Source organism: Nipponia nippon, unplaced genomic scaffold (assembly GCF_047370975.1).
Source record: "Nipponia nippon isolate SJK-2023a ecotype South Korea unplaced genomic scaffold, ASM4737097v1 scaffold_6, whole genome shotgun sequence".
Taxonomy (NCBI): Eukaryota; Metazoa; Chordata; class Aves; order Pelecaniformes; family Threskiornithidae; genus Nipponia; species Nipponia nippon.
The window spans coordinates 79,200,607-79,224,995 of NW_028262380.1; the positions used below are offsets into that span (position 1 = coordinate 79,200,607).

At 40.5% G+C, this 24,389-nt stretch overlaps 1 long non-coding RNA gene across 1 annotated transcript; it reads left to right on the forward strand.

Moving 5' to 3' along the window:
* Window positions 1–330: 330 nt before the first annotated feature.
* Window positions 331–23,946, forward strand: LOC148051598 (uncharacterized). The gene is made up of 5 exons (XR_015700109.1): window positions 331–626; window positions 6,155–6,231; window positions 8,265–8,466; window positions 22,207–22,243; window positions 23,754–23,946. It is a non-coding gene; the product is annotated as an uncharacterized LOC148051598 (long non-coding RNA).
* The last annotated feature ends 443 nt before the right edge of the window (window positions 23,947–24,389 follow it).

Genomic DNA, 24,389 nt, shown 5'->3' on the forward strand with positions numbered 1-24,389 from the left:
AGGATATTTGTGAAGGCTAAGATTTCCTGGGCACTATTGTTCTGTAAGTCAACATAAAATCAAAATACTTGGTCTGGACACACCAAGTCTGCTATTCTGGGTGAAGGCGTGATGCTTTTGATATGTTTACAATCTATCTCTTTCTGTACTACTGAGAGATTTATTTATTGATTATGATGTTATGATGACTGACGAACTCTCTGGGATTTTCATGTCTGACCCTAACTGCAGCAATACCTTTATGCCATGTGCGTCCGATAAAGTGCTCTAACAAAGTCCCTTTTCACTCTCTTTATTCACCATCTAAAAGTCTCTCCTGAGCCTCCAGACTCCTTCAGCCATCCTGGCCCTGGGCAGCTCCAGAAGGTTGCAGCAACAATGCAGAAACAAGTCGCTGACCGCATTCATCTGCTTTGGCTCAACACCGTTGTTCCAGCGCAGCGCTAGTCGAGGGGCTGAGCTATTCACCTCTCGTCGGGCAGAAGGAAGCTCCAGGGCCTCCTCCTTCCTTCCCAGCCTCTCAGCGGATCCAGAGGAGTCCTGAGCAGGGGATATATAGCGAGTTGCACCATGGAAATCGTGGGGGAAATTTCACGTGCAGTTCTGAGGCGCTCATCAACATGATGGTAAGTGAAAAATTAATAATAATCTCTAAAGCACAAACCCACATGATACATATGTTAAGACAACCAGTATTTTCTTGAGAAGATGGACTCATTTCTGATGCCTTTTGCTAACCGCTGGTGCAGCAAGTCTTTCTTTGGCACCTGGTCAAAGATCATCACTTAATCCAGCTTTCTTTATTCATTTCATATAATTATGACTGTAGATTATGATGACTTCAGAGTTCAAAGCCACTTATATTCACTACGATTTGTCTACAAGGTTACTGAGGGGTATATTTTCAAAGATTGAGCTTTTCTAGCAGGGACGCTGAGTGGTGTCAAGCTGCATTTAGCAACAAAGTAATTTTTTTTTGCAAATACTGGGTGATCTCTGGTCACCACACAGTACTGGCAAAAAGGAAGAACAGGGAAAGCTGAAAGAAGAGGAGCAGTTAAAATCCCCAGCCAGCGTCACCCTCCAAAGCCTGACACAGCACCAGGCTGGCAGCAGAGGGGCACCGAGACATGTACAGCCTTGGGCTGAGAGCTTCGGAGAGCGCCCCGGGACACAGCACTGCGGACCGGCTGTGGCTGCAGACCCTTCCCAGGTCCCTTACGCAGTGAGTGATCTATGGCTGAGCGTCTAATAGCGCTCCGTAAGAGCTATGGAAAATGGATTATGTGTGTTTCATTAAAAACATCAGTTTGATTTACTCTTTAGAGAAAAGTACAAGAAATAGCACTCTATCTTCTCTGAATCCAGTGGCAAAATATTCATTGGCCTCATTGTGAGCAGCATCAAGCCTTTTTCTTCAAATATTGACTCACGCCACGAGAACATAGAGAAACTCTATGGCTAATATATTTTGTGAAGAAAGACGTTCCAATTTCTGGGGTAAGCATCTAAGCCCTCTTCTGCGAGAAGCTTGAGTGATGCTCCCTGTCAGGAGCGCACCCCAGCTGAGCACTCCCAGTGCTGCTAAGAGCCCCGAGTCTCTTTCGATGTCAGTAACTTGTGTAATGCATTGCCTCGTGCTGCTGCTTTGACTAAGCAATGCATTATGTGTATCTTGAGGTATGGTGGTTAGTGTAATATTTATGCATATAGGTATCTCTGAGAGTCACCTTGAGTACGGCACAGCCTGCAAAGAGCAGATAAACAGCATTAGTACCTGCAGTGAGTGCGGCACACTTACAGGTACTTTACTGCAATCCAGCATCTAGACTTTATGTAAAAAAGATATAAATGATGTAAGTTCACTCTTTGGTTGGTTTCCTAATGATTCCTCTAGTAAGGAGAAAGAAGCGTAATGTGGGATCTCATCTAAAATACATGCTTTTAGACTTTAACAGCAATAAGTATTTGAGAGACATGAACGCGATCATTTAAACCAGTTGAACTCTCCTCACCTGCTTGAAGGAAGGAGGAAGAGTGAGAAAATAGCAGACAAAGCTGCTGCTGATAAATGATGCTCCCATATAATGAGCACTGCGTACAGTTCTGGTCTTCCAGCTTTACCATTTTGAGGAAAGAAGGTATAGATAGGTGTGATAAGGGTAACCAAAAGCGCGGTAAACTTCTGTGTAAGCGAAGACTAAATAGGCTAGGTCTTTTTAACTCTGCAAAAAGGGATGAATGGGAGGTGTGCGTAGGAGTGGGGAGGGAGAGGGGCTGTAATGGACTTCTACCGTTCTGCAAGTGCCATGGAAATTTAAGAAGGCCTGCTTTTTCTCTGTCTTACATTACATGAACCTAGGAGGCATCACATGAAACGATCAAATGGATCTTCCAAAACAAGACAAAACATGCAAATACCTATACTCATGTGTAACCTGTTGGTAAATTCCTTGCTACAGGATCTTGTGGATGCCAAAACTCTATATGGTTAAAAACTGGTTAAATAAACTTCTAGAAGAAAAGGATACATCATCTTTTTTAGAAAAAACCAACCCCAACCAGCCCTAAAGACATCAAGTCCACCTCAAGCTTAGGATGTCCCTAGTTTTTTAGGATTTGTGGATTGCTGCAGGATGGGACAATATTGGGAAAGTGTCGTACAGCAGCCTTCGTGACTTCCTCCGTGAACGTGTTACTGGCCACAGCTGGGACAGGGCAGGGACATCTCCTGGCCTTGGTCTGGCCCTGTGCCAGGACCACTCGTGTGGTCCTGTGTTATTACACGTAGCCCTTGTAGCAGAAGGACACAGCCACAGACGGGGCCATCGCTGCTGCCAGCCCTTTGAGCAGTGACTGTCTGGTCTTGACGAGAGCCAGAGCTCAGTGTGGCAAAAGGTGGGCAGGGAGAGGCACAGTCCCATGCAGCTTGGTCACTGTCCTCACCGGGTGGTTTAATTCCAGGAATCTTCTTAAAAATGTAGGCTGAGCGTTGGTGGGATGCAGGGATGCTCTTGCTGCGGGGGTGGTAATGGCAGTAAGTGTTCAAGCCCTTGCGACGCTCGCCTCCGGCAACAGCGCGCACCCAGGCACTGAACAGCATGCCAACGTATCGATCTCAAGCTGAAGTACCTCCATTCCTCCTTCAGCTCCTGAGGCTTTTTGTGAAGTCTTCTCTCCAGGTACTGAAGAGGTGCAACCCTCCTGGGCTTATAAAACCTGATGCTTTCATGGTATGAATGAAATCTAGCCTAGCCTTGCTATTCCAACTTCATTATTGCTATGTATTTGGTGTGTGTGTAAACCATTTAATTTTCAGCTATGTTATTCTCAGGGTAGAATCAATACTGGCTTGATCCTGCTTAGCAGAACAAGGGTTAGCACTTCTGATGAGGATGAAGCACAGACTTGCCCTTTTATTTTGAAGAATGAAAACAAGACAAGTTTGCCTTTAGAAGCGTGGGTTTTCTTGTGGTTATACCAACTCCCTGTCCTTTGGTTGCTGCTTTTTTTCTTTTTCTTTCTCCTTTTCTTTTTTTAACATAAAGCAGTATTGCTTCCTGGTCCACAGCACAGAAGATAGAAGAGGCTCACTGGATAAAAGCTGGGTGGTTACCTGCTGCCTTCAGCCTTGTTCTGCAGTATATTGTCTGTGCAAATACCCTACCACGGCACTTGAACAAGCTGCTGATGGGGGGAATCCTTTTCTCTCGTCTATGGTTTGTAAACCCCTCACTCCTACTGACAAGCCAGACTTCATGAAAATCATCCCACTCAGATCAACAGACTGACTCATGTAATTAATGACCCAAGACAGGAAGAGGTGAATTCAGATACTGGTCCAAAATAATTATTGCCATCTAACCACTTGTTAAATATGTAATTTTTCAATTTCATTTAGTTCTTTTCTTACTGCTAGTATTAGCCTCGCAACCATCACGCTGCAACAATTTTCCCTTATTTTTGCTGTATGTGCTACAATCCCTTGCAGTCGGATGGGGCTCCATTAGGCACTGACATTTAGATCACGTAATTTTTCCTAACAAGGACTAGAGGTAGTTCAGTAGCTGTCTGCAGCACACCAGTGGTGTATCTTTCATCATCTTTTCTGCTCTTTCTTGAGCCACAACAGTGCCATTACTAGTGGTGACAAATAAAGAGGCAGGGGTATAATTGTCGGTGATGGTGGGTAAGAAAAGGCTGCTTTTCTTGTTCTCGGAGAGAGAGTAGAAATATGGATTCTCACCTATTCCCCGGGGGCTATTGAAGCGTGGACACGCAGATGCAATGGCCACATTTTGTGGCTTAGGCCTGCAGGAATATACACCGCTCTTGGCATGATTATTGTTTAACAGGGTATTGTTAAAGATTCAGTGAGCTAGGGATGTTTTAAGAGGGGGCCGTTAAACACTGCCAATAATTGGACTTCCCAAGCCCGCACACCATTACACCAGCTTCATGGTGGTGAGACTCCAGCAAATGCCTGCAACAGCACTGGCATCACACAGGTACCAGTGCTGAATTGGGCCGCAGAGACAAAATCCTAATAGGATGGGAACATAAGTGAGCCTTTTTTTTTCACCCTGTAACACCATGCTGCTTTTTCCTTTCCCTTCACATCAGCTTTTCTTATTTTTCTCTCTGTTTTCAGGCTTGTGTTTGATAGTGTATGCCTGTTTCTGCAGCGTGTGTACTGCATCCTCCTCTGGACTCTTGCTGTCTGCCATCCCAACATCTCTACCATTTCCCAGCCTGGGGGTGCGGTGGGGTTATCAGCATCCCCGGGGATCCAAGATGAGCCACTGCGAAATGGGCTGCCCCTGCTAGTGCGGGGACTGACATCCTCAGCGTACTCCCAGTGCACCAGCAGTGTAGTTTGCCTGGAAAATCTGTCAGGCAAAATTTGTTAGGTTTTTCGCAGCTCTGATTTCTCTATCCCCGAGAGTGTCTTTGCTAAGAGAAAGCATTGATTTTTGCCATCTAGCACACACACGTATGAATATGATTCATTCCACCCTATTCCTCAGAATAACTTTTGTGAGTTGTTATCCCTGCTAAAATGAGCCTTTTCACAGTTCTTTATTTCTACCTAGCACACACACAGTAAAATTACCAGAAGTGAAATAAACTTTCCTTGGCTTGAGAACAAATTTTATGTTGTTGTTGGGGACTCTTTTCTGAAGAAATAATGATTAACTTTATATTGCATTCATTTATATGTAAACCTAGCACCATATTTATTTGGTGTAAATACAGGGTCAATAGAAACAAGCACAAACACTGTGAACCAAAGGTTCACTTCATAGCATTACACTATACTAAAGTAAAAAAAAGTATCTATTAAAGGCTAAGTTCCAGCACACAAACTAAAAATTTCAAAATCTGGCTAAAAAAATAAGGGCTTATTCAATGGTAAAAACACAATGTTTGTTTGCATTAGGATTTTCCCAAGTGTCTACTCATCCAGCTTTGGTTAATAGACTAAAGCAAGGGCAACACTTCGGTAAACATTTTTAAGTTGTACACATTTTATACGTTAAATTGGTGAATATGAATGTATACTAAATAAGTAGGGATTCTTACAAACTGAAACAAAATTTAGCCCAGCAAGACTTACTAAGGAAATACTTGAGTGGGTAAATTTAAAATTTGCGTAGTTTGCACCTATCCAGAGCTATGGCAGGATTGTGAGACTACACCATGTACGTGCTCTTCTCCTGTTTTCCCTCATTTTCCCTCCTCCCCATTGAAGAAACTGCAGAATCACATGGAATGCAAAGTGGCTGGACCTTGACAGGAGACCTAGCATGTTTTCCAAGGCTGGATCAACTGGTACTGTGTCAGCTGTAACAGATGTTTTTCAAACTTGCGTTTAAAGTCTTTCGGTGAGAAGACTGTGAAGCTGCTTTATCTAGATCTCGCTATCTTTACAATAAGCAAGTTTTCTTTAATGTGTAATCAATCTCCATTGCTGCAGCTTGTCTTCTCTCTACAGATATAATTCACTATTGCCTTCTTCTTTGTAGCAGTCTTTTATGTATCTTAAGATTTTTACCGCTTTTCTGTTGACTACCAAACCCTGAGTACACAGGCTTCCTTGTAGGCTGTATTTGCAAGATGGTCACTCATTATTCTTTGGGCTTTCCCCATTCAGCCACACCTTTCCTCGAAGAAGGATGCCCCAAAACCGAGAGGACTTCCCTCCAGCTGACGCTAGAAGCGCTGAGTATGGTAGGATTATTAGGTTATTATACTTTGCTTAGCTTTTGAATGTTTAATTTCATTTATGAGTTCACATTGTAACATGCAATGAAGACACGATCTGGATTATACACCAGCATCAATTCATGAAGGAGCACACCCTTTTTAAAAAGCTGGTAAATTCCACAGAAGGTGAAAAGATAGAAATAGTGGGGTTTGATTTTTTTATATAAGGTGTCATCATTTATGTGAAATTCACATTTACATATGCAAAACAATTCGTACATACACATATATCACCAAGTAGATCTAATTCAAGTTCACAAATCTTCATCATCAACTAATTAATTATTTTGTCCATGACTGTGGACTGTTAGAGCCTGATTGTCTTACTGGGAAATTAAGAACTGAAATTAGGATTACTATGTACAAAAGAAAGGTTTAAGTTGAAAAAAACCCTTCCAGATAAGAGACAATGTTCTTCTAGATATGACAGTAAGATCCTGATATATCAAGAAACCCACAATAGTCAAAAAAAAGGTGAAGCAGAAGCTGATAGGGAATGGGTTTGGGAAGGCAAAGAATAGTAGCTGTAAGGTACACGGGCTGCAATCTCTCATTCTCGTTTCTGTCTAGAAGTAAGACTTATGCTGTAATAGGAGAAACTGCTGAAGGTGGAGGAACCTCAGTTCCACACAAAATAGCTAATGCACGCTTCTCTGTTTTTCATTAGGAAAAACAAATTGTTTTACCAAGTGAACTATCAGTTGTTCAGACATGGGAATTGCAAGCAGAGGGATGAAACAAGGTGGTACCAGCTGAGAACATGTCTAGCAGGAGTACTGGAAGCCCTGCAGAAATGTTACTTCAAAAAACCCCAAATAATCCAAAACTTGCATTTCATAATGGGGAAATAAATAAAATCTTCTGTAAAGCATGACAAGCTTTTCTGAACAAGTAACCTGTAGTAAAGATGTTCTGACATAGCAAAAATTCAGAGGCAAAGACCACTAAGGACATGGGCTACCAAAGAAATCCTATAAAATTGATTGTATACTACATGGAGACCTGAGTGCTCATTTTGTTTTATCACAATGTCTCTTATTCTTTCAGTTCAGTTAAACCTGCAAACAATTCAACCTCTAGAGCTTTAACATTTTTAAAGAGACACTCATGTACAGAAGATGTCTTAAGGTGTTTGTTCCGTCAGGCTGGGTTTGATATCCTTATTAAAAAATATATATGGCTCACCTGATGAGAAAATCTTCTTCAGAGAGAAGGATTTTTCTTCAGCTTAAAATCTAAAATACCAAAATTCAGTATAAAAAAAGAGAAGAGGCAAGTCATGAAGCAAGGGACAGAAAAGAAAAATGGCTGTGAACATGTTCTACTGAAACGGTTAGTTTTCATTAGGAAAAGTAAAGCTAAATTCTCCGTTAGTAAGCCAATTAGAATTATTTATTAACTTGAGGCGTTTTTTGTGAGAAATCTGAAGAAATAATTTGAAGAAGGAAAACTTATTTTGAAAGCTGCAATGATAAATGTGTATCTTTTTTGACTGAGTAATGAAGAGGTAAAAAGAAAGGAGTGCGATGACCTTAGGGCTTGTATTTTAACTGAGAGCAGAATATGCTTTAGCATATAAAAATGAAAAACAAATCATAGCACTTTTGAGTTTTAGCTGGCAAATGGCTATGGTCAGACTCTGGCTGGTTTTGTTACGGGCACAGGTGGGCAGGCACTGGTAGCAAAATAGCAGTAGCATGGTGGGTAGATACAGCGTGGATGAAGTTCTGGGCGCTGGAAGGGAGCGCAGTATTGCTGCTTTTTGCACTCTGCCAGTTGAAAGCACCAGAAATTGCAGCACGTGGTGACGGCTGGGAACACAAGTTGGGAGCTGAAGATTTCAGCAGCATGCACGCTAATTTTTTCATGTGTGTATGTGAGTGTATTGTACGCAAAAATTGCAAATGACCGTAAAGAGAAGTCCTCGCATTGCATCCTGAAATCCTGGAGTATAACCGGACTTGGTGTGATCTTCCATTTCTGTGCTTCATTTCTAGCCTATCCTGTGCTGGCAGTTGTGGGGAAGAGACACATCAGGCGCTGGCCACGGGCCCGCCTGGTAGCAGGAGACCTTCGCGGCGCAAGCCAGAGGACGAGCCGCAGAGCCCTCCCTGGGACAGGAGTCAGCCAGATGGCCTGGCAGCCATCCTGTGCCGCCGACAGGCAGCCCAGCGTCGGGGGCCTCGTATTCGAATGACAGTAAGTATTTCATTTAACTTTTCTAGCAGGCATTGGGAAGGGACGTGCTTGTAGAGGATTGCTGTAGCATTCACAAGAAATGGTACAAATGAAGCAGAGTTTTAAAGGATGAAGCTTTGAGATGTTTGCCTTTAAAAAACCTTGACGCATATTCTTCCTTCGTGTTAATAATAATTTTCCCCTTTAACTTCAGTGGAGGCTGAGTCAAGATTTTTGAGAAATGGGGAGCGGTTGTATGCTTTTGCGATATAATGTTCACTAAGGAAGCATAATCAATGGCAGAAGTTGAAATTATTTGTCAGTAGCTCAGACCTTCAGAGGAGCTATGAATTTGGGTGTAGGTGGAAAATCAATCCCCATGTTTTTTGTATTCAATTACAGGAATGAGTAACTAGACCTGAGCTGAGGGCTGACCCTCTCCAGGACTGGGGCTCATATTTTATTCCCGGGTAGAGAATTGCTTTTGGAGCACTGTTTGGGTAGATGAGGATCTTGCTGATAAGGCATATGATTGGTGCTTGCAAGGCAGCCGTTCAATTTTCAGATTTGTCATTGAATTTCAGTATGATTTTGAACCAGTTCTATATGAGCTTCATCATTCAAACACTTGATCACCCAAAGTAGGAAACAGTAAATGATCATTCAGCAAATACGGAAGATGGATGCAATTACTCAGATAGACAATGCCAGGCCTCATATTGTTCCGTTTGATCATGATGAGTGATGTTATGAAATAAAAGCTCATCACTGGTATTTCAGTCTCTTACAGATTTTTAATAGAAATATTCTGTAAGACAATTGTAAAATACATGCACTTACCAAGTACCACATAATGAGGTAATACCAAGTGCTGTATGCTGCATAAAAAAGAGAAACTCAGTCTGGCTGAAGAAACTCAAAGAGAAGTGGATTGTATCCACAGAAACCTGAAGGTGTATTTAACTCTGCAATATCCATAGTAAGCAGATTTTTTTCATGTCTCTTAAAGATGAGCAAAAGTAAGGTTTGACTCCCAGTGATTTTCAGTAAGATTTACATGCCCAGGAACATGAGGATCCCATCCAAGAAGAACTAAGTTTATTTTTATGGTTTTTAAATTACTAATTTTCGGTGTTTCATTGTGTAATACCTAAAGGAAAAGGGATATGGTATCTCAGAACAATGTTTTCTTTGAGGAAGTAAATAAGAAACACAACTCAATACTGGAAATGGAAAAGCAGGGCCCTATCTTACCACATGGCAGAACGTGTTTACTACCAAGCCTGCTGAAAAAAAAAATTAACAACATGAAGTCAGATTTTCAGCTGTGCAGAACTTTGCCCGAGGGGGATGACAGGCGTGAAAACATGGCTCTATGTTGTCTTCTGCTGCAGGTCTCTATACTTTCCTGAGTAGAATTCCACCTTAAACTCCACTCTTGAATATTAATCTCCACTCTTCCTCACTGTAGAGTGGGCTGGCCATTTTAATGATGATGATGTCATTGTTTCCAGCTCCAGAATTCCTTTTTAAAATACTAAATACTAAGATACTGAAATTGAGAATAAATACTTCAATAGTATTATGCAGTCACTTGTTCTGGTTGTTAAAGTAAGATTTAATGCATTGCAGAAAAGGAATGGAAGAAACCACAAGAGAGAATTTCTTCATGAAGTTCTGGTGTGCAAAACTTAAAATTATGACCCGAGAACCATTTATTTATTGCAATATTGTATGTGCTGATCTCTTGTACAACCTGTTAGCATAATTTTATTTGTTCCTTTAGCCTTAAGTGGTCCAGAATGATCTGCCTTCCTTGTTTACCACAAAATACCATCAATTCAGAAAGAGATGATGTATCAAATGTCAGCTAGAAACCGAAACATGGGAGGTTCTGTCCGAACTTTGGAAAAAATTTTTTCCTGTGGGGGTGACCAAGCACTGGCAGAGGTTGCTCACAGAGGTGGTGGAGTCTCCATCCTTGGAGATGTTCAAAAGCCATCTGGACGTGGTCCTGGGCAGCCTGCTGTGGGTGGCCCTGCTTCAGCAGGGAGCCGGAAAAGGTGACCTCTAGAGGTGCCTTCCAACCTCAGGCATTCTGTGATTTTGGGAATATTTATCTATAATCTACCGAAAGTTGAGACTTGCTCCATATCTTCACAGGTGGAACATGAAAGAAATTAAGTAGATCAGTTTATTCTAGCCCTGATAACATGAGAGAAAAGGATAGATAGAAAATCTGGGCATTCAAGTTCATGTCATTTACTTTACAAACTCACTAAATATGGCACACAACAATCCACAGTCCCAAACTTGAAGTCTTCCAGGGTTAAAGTGACAAAACTGCAGAAAGGCAGGCCACTCTGCCAGTGGAGTGAGTGCTTTGTCTACACCAGTCATTGTTTTATTGTTAGCCCTTTCCTTCCACCAAAATATATTTAAGTAAAGCAGGTATTTATTGGGGTTTGCTGCTGATGTTTGTAGGAGAAAGGAGTCTTCTGGGGGGCCATAAGGATCAGTGAACTCTCACTCTACAGTCTCGGTAATGCTGTATCACATCTATTTTCTCTGAGTTTCTGATCCGTTTTGACAACATCTTACATATTCCTGTCTTAAAGGTCAAACCTGCTTCTTGCCAGCAATAACTGACAAATGAAAATATCAGTGTTTTAGAAAAATGACATCCATAATAGGTTAATCTCATCTTTATCAACTGAACTTGATAGGATGCTCTTGAGAAGTGATTGGGGATATTCACCATAAGCATTTCTGAGTCTGTGAAAAGCTCAACTTAAGCTTGCTTTATAACAGACTGTAAAACCGATCAATGTGATATCTGAAAAATATTGGTGGATCAAGGCAGGTGCCAAGTTTTCACAGTCCCCTCTGTCAATGAACTTGACTGCATAACTGGATCTGCAAAGGTGCCCTCCAGAACAGAACAGGTTTTAAAGGACCTTACTGTCAAAAGAGCTCAAAAAAATAAAGTAAATTGCATTTTTCTAACATGTGTTTCTGGATCTCAATAACAGACAAAGGAATTTTAAAATATCTTGGAAAAAAAACCCTGAACAAACTCAGTATATTTCATGTATGTCCACAGTGGCATTGCAGGGTTAGCTGGTGTGTTCGATATAGTGAAGTTAATATGGATGCAAAGACCGAGAACAAGGATGATTGGAATAATGAACAGGAGAACTAAATGGCCCACAAATCTTGACGAGGAACATCTCTAGGAGCAATGGTTCACCGTTTCCCACAGCTCAAGAACCTAAGGGTCACCAGATGAAATTATCACATGACAGGTTGAAAAATGAGAGGTACTTAACCCACTGAACATACCACTACAGGCTGCTGCTGATGCAGGAAGCTCACGTGAATTCAGAGAGCAATCAATCAGACATTCATGGGAAGAAAAAAAAAAATAATCGATACTTCCTAAACAAAAATCTCTGCTAGGACCCAGTAAGTTTCCAATAAAAAGAGGACTGTAGCCTGGGAGAGACCAGGCCAGTCCTCACAGTAAGGCGGTTGTAGCCTTAAACCCTCCAGACATCTCTTATGGGCCACTGCCAAGGACTCATTACTGCGCTAGGCAGACCCAGTGATACGGCTGCGTATTTTTCCTTGCTTCTTGTGGCTGCCTTTTACTGCTCTAATTTAGGATGGTAGATGACATCAGGTAAATTAACAGCTTTTGTGTAGGAAAACACATTCCTCTTATGCTGAGTAGGAAATAGTCCATTTGTTGGGAAAAAAATAATTGTAATTTACATAAACATTCTTAAAAGGTACTTTCCCTCCACTATGTGTGTCTGGGCTCCTCAATAGCCAAACGAGTTTGGAAATACAGAATCATAGAATCATTTAGGTTGGAAAAGACCCTTAAGATCATCGAGTCCAGCTGTTAAATATGCTTACCCTTTGGCATGATCAGAAGGGAATTTGAATCAAATTTTATTAGAGTTTTTGAAATAAGCTGATAGGACACCTCCATCCCTTATCATATCCCAACCTGCTGTTTCTTCCAATTTTTGTTGGGATCTGAGCTGGGAATGCAGAGCATCTCAGCAGGATTTGTTCCTATGAGTGAGAACAAGAGTGGGAAGAGTCTAATCCAAATTGAAAAGGATTTCTCTCAAAATTGAATATGCTTTTACAGGTTCTAGAAATACCAGTGTTTCAAAGCTGCATCTACCCTTGATATAATCTTGCCCCGATTCAGAAAAATGACTAAGCATGTGTTTGATTTGAAATGTGTCCGTGCTTTTTCAGCCAAGAGAAAAAAAAAACGGAAGCATTGCAAAACACTAAAGTAAATGCCAATCCAAGGATACATTTCACCAGCACCTGTATTGGGTACATATGTCTCCATTGTTCTGCAGAGGTCATCCTAAAAGTAGCCTCAGAAGGACAGATGATATTTTTGTATCAAACGGGCTTTGGGCTGCCCACAAAGATAATACGGTGTTGGGTCTTGGGAGTGACGTGCACTTCAGGCTCTCCAAAGTTTAGGCCAGCTCAGGGGTGATGTAACACATCATCCCGTCTAGAACAGATTTGCTTTGAAAGCTGAGAAATAAAATGCAGAACTAAAAAAAAATCTAACTCTGTAAAGGATCAATTTAAAGATATACACAAAAAATTAACTATACCACTTCATAAATAGTATTAAAGAAAACAAACAGTAAATTGAAATTATTCTTTACAAATGTAGTTCAAAAAGAGTTTCTCTCAGAGCTGTACCCTTCTGCTGCAAAAAGCAGTCATTGTAGATGCTGTAAAAATGCTGAATACGATTTATAGATTCACTTTTATTATGTTAAGATGATACTAACATGGTACCATGATTATTAATTATGAGAGTGTAAAAACCATCTGTGACTTGGCTTCTCTTTATTGATAGAAAAGATGTGCTGAAGGCTGCAGTAACGTATGGATAGTTTCATTCACCACTATATTGCTCCAATTTTCAACTGATGTAACAGAATATTACAGCAGCGTGAATATGAAGTACCACAGCGAGGAGTCAGTCCTCTGGCCTGCATTATTCCAGAACAATAAGCAGATGACATATGGGTAATAGCATTATGTTCTCTAGGAGAGATGGTAAAATGTAAAGTAAGAAACATCATCTTCTAAGTAATTCCACAAAGTTTATTTTAAAAGGTGTGATCTTACAGCTGTCCAGCAGATGCCCACTAAATATTAGAAAGGCAAATGGTGGTAGTCCAAGTCACCCTCCCGGTAATTGGACAGTATTGACAGCCTAAAGTGAATTCCTGTCCTTGTCTAAAAGTCAATTGCAAAATGGGTGCGGGTGTTGTTTTGGATGGGGGGATGAATTCAACGTCCAAGTACTCTTCTATGTCTGTGTCTATCACAATTACTCACAGTCTGCATTTCTACGTTGCTTAGAGGAGTGCCAAAGCTAAAACGTTGAGAAGCAGACCTTAATCTGACTATTTAAATAAGTTTAGTAATTTCAGGTTTTCTTGGAGGAAATCCTAATTGACTTTAATTTTACATAACCAGAGCTAATCCAAAATATCAGGACCACTATCAAAATTCAGGCCACTAGGAGTCCTCGCATAGGTCATAAAACACACCAATGTTTTTGGTTTTGTTTTTTCTTATCTTTCTCCTTGCTGGTAAAAAAATTAAAGGCGTGAGAGATATTGTGAGCGGAGCTCAGTGAAGGCCAATTGCAAAGTTCTCCGCTATGACTTTGGAAATAATGAGGGTGAATATCGCCCAACAGACAGAAGATTGAACTGATGAAGATGCCTTGTGAGGAATGTATAAGGGATTACTATATGTAGGAAACAAGTGAGTATTGAGGATGTAACTTGGGGGATTCACTGTAGACATTTTCCCCAAACATAGGAAGAAGCATTTTCTAATATTATTAGAGATTATTAGTATCGCTATTGTTACTGCTGTTATCATTATAACTTTCACCCCAGGGCTCAGGTCAGCAACAACAATAATTTCTACAAGGTTATCAGGATTGCCGATCGTTTCCTTTTCTGCTCAGTGACGCTGAACAGTCTTATTTCTGGACAAAACAATTTTAGTGGGAACTATGAAGCATAAAAATAATGAGGCCAATTTTCATAAAGACATCTTTCCCTTGTGAATGCAATGTGCAATCACAGCAGAGCAGTGGCAGCATCTCGCTGTTTGTGCTTCCAAAGAAAAAAGTGTTAATGGTGCTGAACAAGATGCTGGTTGAGTCTGTGTCCAGTTCAGGTCATCCTTGTTCAGGAAAGAGGAATTCAAACAAAAATATTTGCAGAGAAGGAATTCTAGGTAGAAAAGAAAGTCTATGATTCTAAAAGACACTCAGAAAGTTAAGTTTGGTAGAGGCAATCTAAAAGGAGATATGCATCCTTTTTAATGCATGTGTTGTAGGAAGAAGTATGCAAGATAAAAGACAAGGTGGCAAATGAAATACAATTTGGGGAGAAAAATCAGAAAAGCAGTTTGCTACTGTCTCTGGACTGGCCGCCTAATTTCTTCAATGATGGAAAATATTTTAAGCTGGATCTTGAGCAGGTCCTGATGGTACGGGAGTCCTGCAGACTGGTTTTGGCCACCCAGAAGCTGCAGTCCATTTCTGTATGCTCTAAAACTCAACTGTCGGTAAAGGTTGTGTAGCCGGATGTGTACGTGCTCAGGTATGTGCCCATGGCTGACTTCTGGTCCCGTTCCAAAGGCAGCCTGGTACACGGTCCCACTCAAATGCTTTTTTTCTACTGGCAAATTCAGCGCGGTAAAGCTCTGAAAGATTTTTAATATGAACCAGTCTCTTCCTTTCTTTCCCTCATGGACCTAAATAAGCCTCAGTTTTCAGCAAGAAAGGGATTACAACAAACTGTGTTATTTCTCCATTTATTGGATTCCCAGCTGTAGAAAGAATTAAGCAATGAGGTGAAATAATTGTTTAAAATTACTGAAAATGAATCTTGATCACAACCTTAAAACTGAGAATCATGATCATTATATTTGCATTCTCATGAATGTACATGAAGTTATTGTTGTGTACCAGAGTATATATTTGTGTATTAACTTTATCAAATTTAAGTGTTTGTGATATCTCAGTGAGCATGAAATGTAGTTACTTGGTTGCACCTGTTCATAATAATTGGATTCAATATTCATGAATGATTTTCCAGTAACCATGTGCATGAGCAATGATCATTAAGACAGGCTTCTAGCTCCCCAAATGTTGTACTGCAAGTGATCTGTGAGCTCTGTGAAAACAAAGGTTTATAAAATATCAGCTGACACTTGGCAATGTATGCACAGGTAATTGCTTCTCTTGGCCAGGGTAACAAATCCCTGCTTGTTCACAGATGGGAATTCACCTTCGTGTAGCAATTCGGAATGATGCTAAGTGGGAAGGGATGCTATCTAAAGTAAAAAAAGATCATGCTAAAGCTAACAACTGTTAAGTGAGCTGAACCAGAAACAGCCTGGAAAGGCAGAGGATGAAAATATTGAAAGTTGAAAGTGCCAACACTGGCAAAAGCCGAAAAGCAAAAATCCACGCAAGCAGACAAAAACATAAACCACAAAGACAAAAAGATTGTTTAATTTACCTTGTAGTAATGAAGTAAGTATTTTGTCTTCCAGGAGACCTTTTTTTATCCTTGAGTTTATCTGTTCTCATCCTGGAATATCTGAAAGGTCATGGGCCAAACCAGAATACTGTTTGAGCGGACAGGAGTAGCACCTCAGGTTAGATGAGATAACATAGCTAGGGGAATTGTCCACACACCTCTCGCTGGAGGGGCCATGGGGTGGGATGTGAAGGTGGCCAGGGATACTGTGATTCATACAGCTTGTTATTGTCAGATTGAAAATCTTCACTTAAAATCTCACGTTTGTTCTTGTTAGATCAGATTATTACAATCCCTGTACTTGGGGAAATGGTGTCCAAACAGTATTTCTATTCTCAAATTGTCTAGTTCCTCTTTTCCCGATAACTGTAATGGTTCAGGTGTAAGTAACTACTTAAAAATACAAATATGCTGTCTAATAAACCGAGCATCCAGGCTGGAAGATCACTTACTGCATTGCTTGGAACACATTCCAGTTATCAACACTGTGGATGTAAAATAAATATTAAAGCTCCTATTAAAGGTTTGGTGCTGCACAGAGGACCTATTCCTCAATGCAGTATGAGTCAGCTATAGGTACCTAGCCATGCAAAGGTGGACTCCAGCATGGCCTTCCTCCGCTCTATTTGAAACCAGTAAGTATTACTGTCTTTCATTGACTTCAAAAGGCTTTGAGTGGGGGCTCAGCTGGCTTATATTATGTATTGAGGGAAGTCTTCACTCCAAAAAGTACAACATACTGGTGCTAGCTAATTAGAAATTGGCACATCTGAGTCACAGCAAGGCTGAAACTGAATATCCAGGATATTATCCAATGGCTTTTACTAAAAATGTAACAGTCATGAGATTGTTTTGTATAAAGCAAGCACAGCTTCCCATGCGTAAGTGTGCCTATTTACTGCAGTTACATTAGGCGCTGTGGCTAGCAGGTTTTGCATCAATGCCTGCAAATCAGGATGGAAACTGGTCTTTTTCTCCTCTCCTTCCACCTGTGCTTAGGTTAGCATCTTTCTATTTGGGATTTCCTGGACAGAAGTATGCATCTAATACACCAGCTAACACATGGGCAGTTAGCCCAGTGTTTATAAGCTACATTGGATTTACCGCAAATGAACAGATGATGTCCAGTAAGGCCAGTATTTCCGGAAGAGTGTACAAACTTCTTGCAACGGATTTGTATGGGAAAGACAACCAAGCCACACATTTCTGGACCAAGCATAGCTTGTAGAGTTCCTGTGGTTTGTCTTGGTAAAATGCTAAAACTCACTGCAGATAACATTTCCTACCAGAAAAAAAAAAAGACGACGCAAAGAGGTGCATCCATATTTAGCATAGCCCTCTCCAGACCTACAGCATAGCATACAAATCTACAAAACTTACAGGTTTTGCCTTACATATGTTGAATTATTGTCTGGACACGCCTGAGTTGTTCCAACAATCTTTAAAGGTCCCTTAAATCACATCTGACCTAGCATCAGGTGGTACAGGGAATACGCAATTCCCAATGAGGGGCACAGCTTGAAAGATTGTATCAACAGCTGGGGTTTGGCTCACCTCTGCTTTACTCTAACCTCACTTTGCTGTGGTTCCACTGAAAAAAAACAGGCGTATCGGGAAGATCTAAAATGACACATAGGTTGATCCAAGACAGGCAAAAAGTAGGAATAAGACACTTCAACCTCCATGGACTGCTATTTCCTTGTGTGCTAAGAAAGGGCAAAGAAAGCTTAAGCAGCAATTTCTGTTTTGGTGACATTGTACAACAGGTGAGGACTTGAAAAAGAACAGCTCCATTTTTAGATCTACTAAAGACCAAAGCAAGTAGCAGTCAGTTCCTTGGATAAACAATCAGTCAGCATAAGCCTGCACACTGGGGAAATTCAGGGTCTTTCACAGTTTCTGAGGATGGCTAACAGCCACCCTGCTGGGATTATGCAGAATATCTAATGCAATGGTCATCAGTTACTGATGCATGGAGGAAGCTCTAGAAATGGGAATAATATTTAATAAGCAATTGATCTTTACACTGGCAAAGAGGTTTTTTTCTTCTCATTCCCTTTCGTTAATGTGATTTCCCCTTAGCAGGAGTAGTCAGACTCCAAAGAAATGACCATCAGAGAAAGCAGACTGAACAAGTGCTACATAGGTAACTACATAAAACTATCAATTTATGCAAAAAAGAAGAGAAAAAGAGTTATCAAGAAGAATATCCAAGTTTGGCTTTTTACCTAAGTGCCTGTATAGTGGCTCATGCCAAACGTCTATTTTTTTTGTCCCTCATTAGCTATATTTTTGGCTCACAAAAATGGAAGTATTGACAAAATAAATTTTCTTAAAGAACACAGCTATTTATTGATCCTGAATTCTGAAAACTCATGAGTTTTGGAGCCGCAGCTAACCTCCGATTTAGTATTCATCATTTTGAAAGCTGCTCATGAATTGTATCATCTTGTTTCACAGCTTCAGCTCCCAAAATGATGAACTTTAGATCATGCTATTTATTGCAGAAAGAACAGAATGCAATTTGTTTTGCCATTATCTATTTGATAAAAATGTGTCCCATGCTAATGTCATGAGAAAAGATGACGGCAGGCTTTAGTGCGAAAAGCAGAACAGGTTCGATTTAGGTTATGGTAATGAGATTAGAGTGAGACAAAATACAAGATAATACAAGCAGAAGACCACATGGATAAATACAGGGATTTCTGTAATGGAAAGCTAAATATGCAAAGATAGAGCGTCTTTTTTAATTTATCACTTTCATCTCCTGCTTTTGAAATCTAGTTAGTAGCATAATATTGGCCTAGAGTTTTAAGGAAGAAAATGTCAGCAGGCATTATTAATCTTATTTATAGATAATTGTATAAAAAAAGTAAAGGAAAACAACATTGTTTATCATTGTTCTGAAGCCTGCAGATATTGTGATTATTTTGCATAATGCATATTGGTATCAGTTGCTATGTTTTTTTAAACCTCAAATGAATATTAAATGCTTACAGCCAGTGTCTTAATACTGCTTAAGGAATAGAGAGCGAGTTTTCCGCCTCACAAACGGCACCACTGCCTGCTCACATGGCTCCGCTTACCACAGTCGGTGCCAGTCTCCGCTTGGGCACTCACATCTTTCTCCTCCTCTTCTCAAAGCCTGCTCTGCTTCAGAAGAAAGGTGCCACCAAATGAATTTCATAGACTCATAGAATCAGCAAATGGTTTGGGTTGGAAGGGACCCGTAAGTCAGTAAGTCAGGAGCTGCTGTTGCCACCACCCCCACCCCCCCCCCCCCCCCCCCCCCAGTGATGGTATCCAGACAAAGTTGACAACCTTGAATTAGCCTATTGCTTATATCTGAAACAACAGACCAGACCAGACAAGACTATGAACTTGCAAGGGCAAGCTCCTCCGAGTTCCTATTTCCCATGTGTATTTCGCTGTCTGTGTTGGCTGGAAACCAGCTCTTTGTCAAAAAAATATTAAGGAAACCACAAGTAGTTCTTGTGATTACATTTAATACCATGGTAAGAAATGTTTGAGAGACGAGGCGATGCAGTCAGCCGCCTTTTGAACAATTTCCAGTAAATGGAAGACCATGCTGCTTTTTTCTCAACTGTACTTTAGCAGTGGCCAGCCTACTTGTGGGTTTCTGTTTTAGAAAGGGTGCTGACATTTTCTGTTGAAAATGGAGCTACTGCACTCTAATTTATTTTGAGGGAAAAAATATCTTGCGGTTTTTTTTAGCTATGTAAACCTTGTTTACGTGAAACATAGCTCCATGCTTTTTTATTTTTTATTTCTTTTTTCACAGTAATGTTCTAAGCAGGAGGGAAAAATGCTCTGCAGATCTCCAGAACTGTGAAATACCAAATAACTTTTTCTCATTGTTTGACTTAATTTCTAGAGCTTTTGCTAAAAACATTAAAGATCAAAATTCTTTTTCATTACTGATAGAGGGTGTATTTTTAGCTAGAGGAGGCCAGCAGGATCTCTAAGTTATATTCATTTTGACATTCTTTCTGATTTTTTAAACTACTTTTGAATTTTCTCATCTGGGGACACTGGAATAAATTAAATGCAACCCATTCCACTGTCTCATACAGAAATTCAAATGCTGATTTTAAGCAGTAAACATATGATCTTTTTAGGTGTTGAAAATAACAGCCCCTCTTAAAACTGTTCCATTTGAGTTATTTTGAACTTTTTCTCTGGCACCTCATCTCACACTGGCTCACATAAGTCTCGCGCTTCTCGATGTATTGGAAACAATAAATGCAATGTGACTTTGTGAGAAAAATTGATAGACTGATTATAGCATGCCAGCTCAAAATTCAGAAATGAAACAACCAGTTTTCATCACACCGCCGCTTGCTTAAGGGAGAAATTCACACATAGGAAAACTTTAGATACCATAATGTACATAATGGAACTTTAAATATTCTCTCATGCCTTCTTAGTAATATATGCTAACACAGTAATGTTTACATTAGAAACGGGCCAGAGCTACAAACAACAGATTCAGATTTTGCTTTCATCTAGAAACTTGCAGAATTTTAAGAAGATGAACTTATATCACAGGCCCAACAGCATATGTGGTGGGGAAAGAAAATCCCATTGAAGAAAGAAAATATAGTTATTGTATAGTCTTTGGTGGGTGCAATTCTGGAGTAACAGACATCTTAGTGAAACTGTGGGAATGATAATTTACTTTATTGCTTTTAAATAATGTTTCTCAGTATTATTGCATAGTTCCACTTATACAAAGACTATATGCTCTGAATTTCTCTTTAGCTTTCTACGCATGCTGAATATTTTGAAGATTTGAAAATGAAATGAAATGTAGGTTGCTAGCAGTTGGCAGGCCCTTAAGCTTGGAAAAACATGGAAAGAGCAGCCTGGTTAACTCAAGCAGAAATTGCCCTAACAGGAAGACATCTGATGCTTCAAGGTTTTAAAAGCATCTGTCTCAGTGGATACCTCCAAGAGAGACTTACTGCGAGTGCCACGGGACAATTCAGAGTGATCTGAAAAAACACTAAATGGGAGGGAAAGATGAAAAAAAATAGGAGCGGGTAATTTTTCTCTTGTGGGGGATGGAAATCGTGAGTTACACAGGTTGGATTAATGCCAAGATTTCCTTCAAAAGAATAAAGGAATAGAAAATACGCATTTCATGTTCAAATTAAGAAACCCACGTTTTTAGGGGATGAAAACTGGTAGAAGAAACTGCCTGAAAATCAGAGACAATTAAGGAAAATAGGGAAGTCTTACTGAATCTCTTTAGCTGCAGTAAGGAGATTTGTTGCAATACCAGCAATGGAGGAAAACAACAGCTCCTTCTTGCATTTAGGGACTATCTGGAGCACCAGTAAAACCTTGGCCTCTATTGTGGGCAAGGATAAGTTTGTGGACTTCAGGAGGAAGAAATCTGCAGGGAAATGGTGTCCTCCATCCCACAGATGTGTGGGGTAGTACAGAGATGCTGGAAGAGTCCTTCACGCTCAGCTGTGCTCTGCAGCAGTAAAAGGCAGCGAGGTACGTGCTCTTGCAGGTTCTCAAGTCTTACCCAACGCTATCTCTGAAAACCAGCATGCAAATCAGTACTGGCGGTGCATGGGGAGTCTGGCTGTGGAGCCTGCACTGGGTGCACATCTGTATCTACTAGTGTCTGGCTGTTGCCTCATTTGCACATTTTGTATAGAATTTTGCAGCAGCGTTGTGCCTCTTTCTTGACTCTTTTGTGCCTCTCTTGAAAACCAGCTGCAGAGGACACTAGTGGGGGCTGAGGAGTGTACTTTCAAGAATTTCAGTTTCAAATACTGAAAAATGTTTTAATAATTTTGTGCTCATCTTCAAGTGAATGTGTGGAATGGAGTGGCAAACATATACAATCACACAACCTTCTCGTACATATGGGATGCTTACGCCACCGAGTTTGGATCAAATACTATATAGCTATTGGTGGCTAAGTGTAGTCACCAGGTCCTGGCAGAGCAATTCTGTTCGATAAAAGTCACAAAGCTACAAAGAGTGATTTAAAAGTTGTTTTGTGGGTTTTTTTCCTTATTAAGGAAACAGTGATCATTTACATTTGGAAAATTTCAAATGTGTCATATCTCACCAGTGTTGCATATTTTATCTACAGCTACTTGGTTTCCAAGCCTGACACGACACAACCTCAGGTCAGTAAGATGAGCATCCCATCTGAAATGTGACATTATGCATTAATTTTTCCAGTTGGATATATGGTGCATACGGTATATATGCAAAACTGTGGAGTGAGCTTTTAGTGCTTCTGCAATGACAGTGGATGAAGACCCAGTGCCTGTAATTTTTGGTTGTATCCTACACAACTGACTTAACAGGTAACTTTAAATGTGCTGTTGCCACATAAAATACCACTACCAGCAACTCCTTCAATTTTTCTTCATAACTAAAATTACAATAATAGTTTAACATATGTAAGCATGCTGAGTTCATTTGTAGGAAACGTTTTCAAACGTTGCTGAAAAATCTACATGAAAAAAAATCCCTGTGTGATTGAAAATGCACACACCTTTTCTGTGGGAACGCTACCCTGAAAACATGCACCTGTATCTTTTCAACTCTTAAAGGAGATAAAATAGCCAGTACTCTCTGGTGTTTACTCTGCCAATATTTAATATAGGTGATAGCTCCCATTCTTCTTCCCTTATTAAATGCTGTCCTTAATCTCAATCTGAATTATCGGTGTACACTCTAAAACAGGATGAATGCAGGGCTCGTGAGAGTGATGGATGACTTTGGTGCTTCAGTTCTGGCTGCCTAGCATGGCACTTACGTAGAAAGATATGGCTTTCCGTTTGTCAAGCGCTCAAACTTTGTAAATATTTTGCAGGTATCTATCTATCTGTGGCTTAGTCTCCTCAAATATATGCCAAATAACTACTACTTTTTTTTTTTTTTTCCAAAGCATAATGTTAAATAGAGGAACATACCTACCAACCCCTCCTCCCACCCTTTTTTTTTTTTTTTTAGGCTATTTTGTGTGTTTGATCTTTCAGTCTCAATATCACAGTGACATAAGGATCTGCTTTGGCTGTTTGCTTTGTGCCGTTATATTTAACGTGTTTAGAATGACCTCCTACCGCCATTAAATTACATATGATCTAGTTTCTCAGCAGGGCCATTTATGATCATTTGTCTTAGATTTTATGTATTGCTTTTCATTGTCCATCTCAGAAATTGTCTTACTTGCACTGAATAAAAAGTGACAAGAAGTGATGGAGTATGTTGTTAGAAACAGTTTAGAAATTCTTGATTCCAGAAATGTTAGTTTATGAGCCGCAGGCCCTCTCAGGATGGATAACTGCATTACAGCGGGGTCGGTCCCACCCCAGGGGACACTTACAGGGGAGGAAGGGCCAGCCCCCATCCTGCCCCCTGCCCACGCCTGCCCCTCACTTGGCAGCCCTCGGCAGGGCAACTCCTCGCTGCCCGGCTGAGCTGGCTTGAAGGCAGCTCTGTGGTGCCACAGCAGTTTCCAAAGAGGAGCTCGTGTACAACTTTGGCTCTGCTGATTGCTAATGGGTTACCTATAGGCAGGGCACCAGTCCCGTAATGCGGGTTTTTTTAACTGGTGTTTGGATACTATGCTGTCATTAAAAAAGGGAAGCAGCCCCCTAACCAGCTTCACTTGCTTTACTTTCCAAGGAAGACAACACTGCCAGGATTGGGAAGAGAGAGGAGGCCGTAAGAAGGAAAGGAAGATGCCTCGACAGCGAGAAGCATTTAAGAAGGTAGAATGAAGAAAAGCAGCGGAGGGGTCTTCAGTGAAGGCTACTAGAAGCTGGTGCAGCCTTGTGACAAATCTCTATATTTGCACTCCGTCCACATTGGGGAAACATTTGCAAACTGTCACAGGTGAGTGAGCACCACAGAAGAGGTAATTCTTAGTGACTCGTTTGCTGTCCCCCTCTCCAAATGGAGGTGACTCTACATTGCATGATGAACATCAAGACAGAGGAGGTGGAGTATAACTCTAACATGACATATTATAATGTTACTGTGACATTTAGAAACTTGAACTTGGGTCCTTCACAGAGAGGACAAATGTAATCTGGACAACCTAGTTTTGATGTGAATATTGCTAGCTTATTATTGTATTGCAAAGGCATGGCACAGCTAATGCTGGCACCCCAGAATGTTTTTCAGTCTACCCCAATGCTGAAATAAAAAATGAAGTAAAAATCTGAGTTCAGCTCTGTCACTTCTGAAGAGTTGATAAATCAACAGGAGGTTCATGTGCCCCATAGTGGTATGGCCAGGGGGTCCAGAGCCCTTAATACA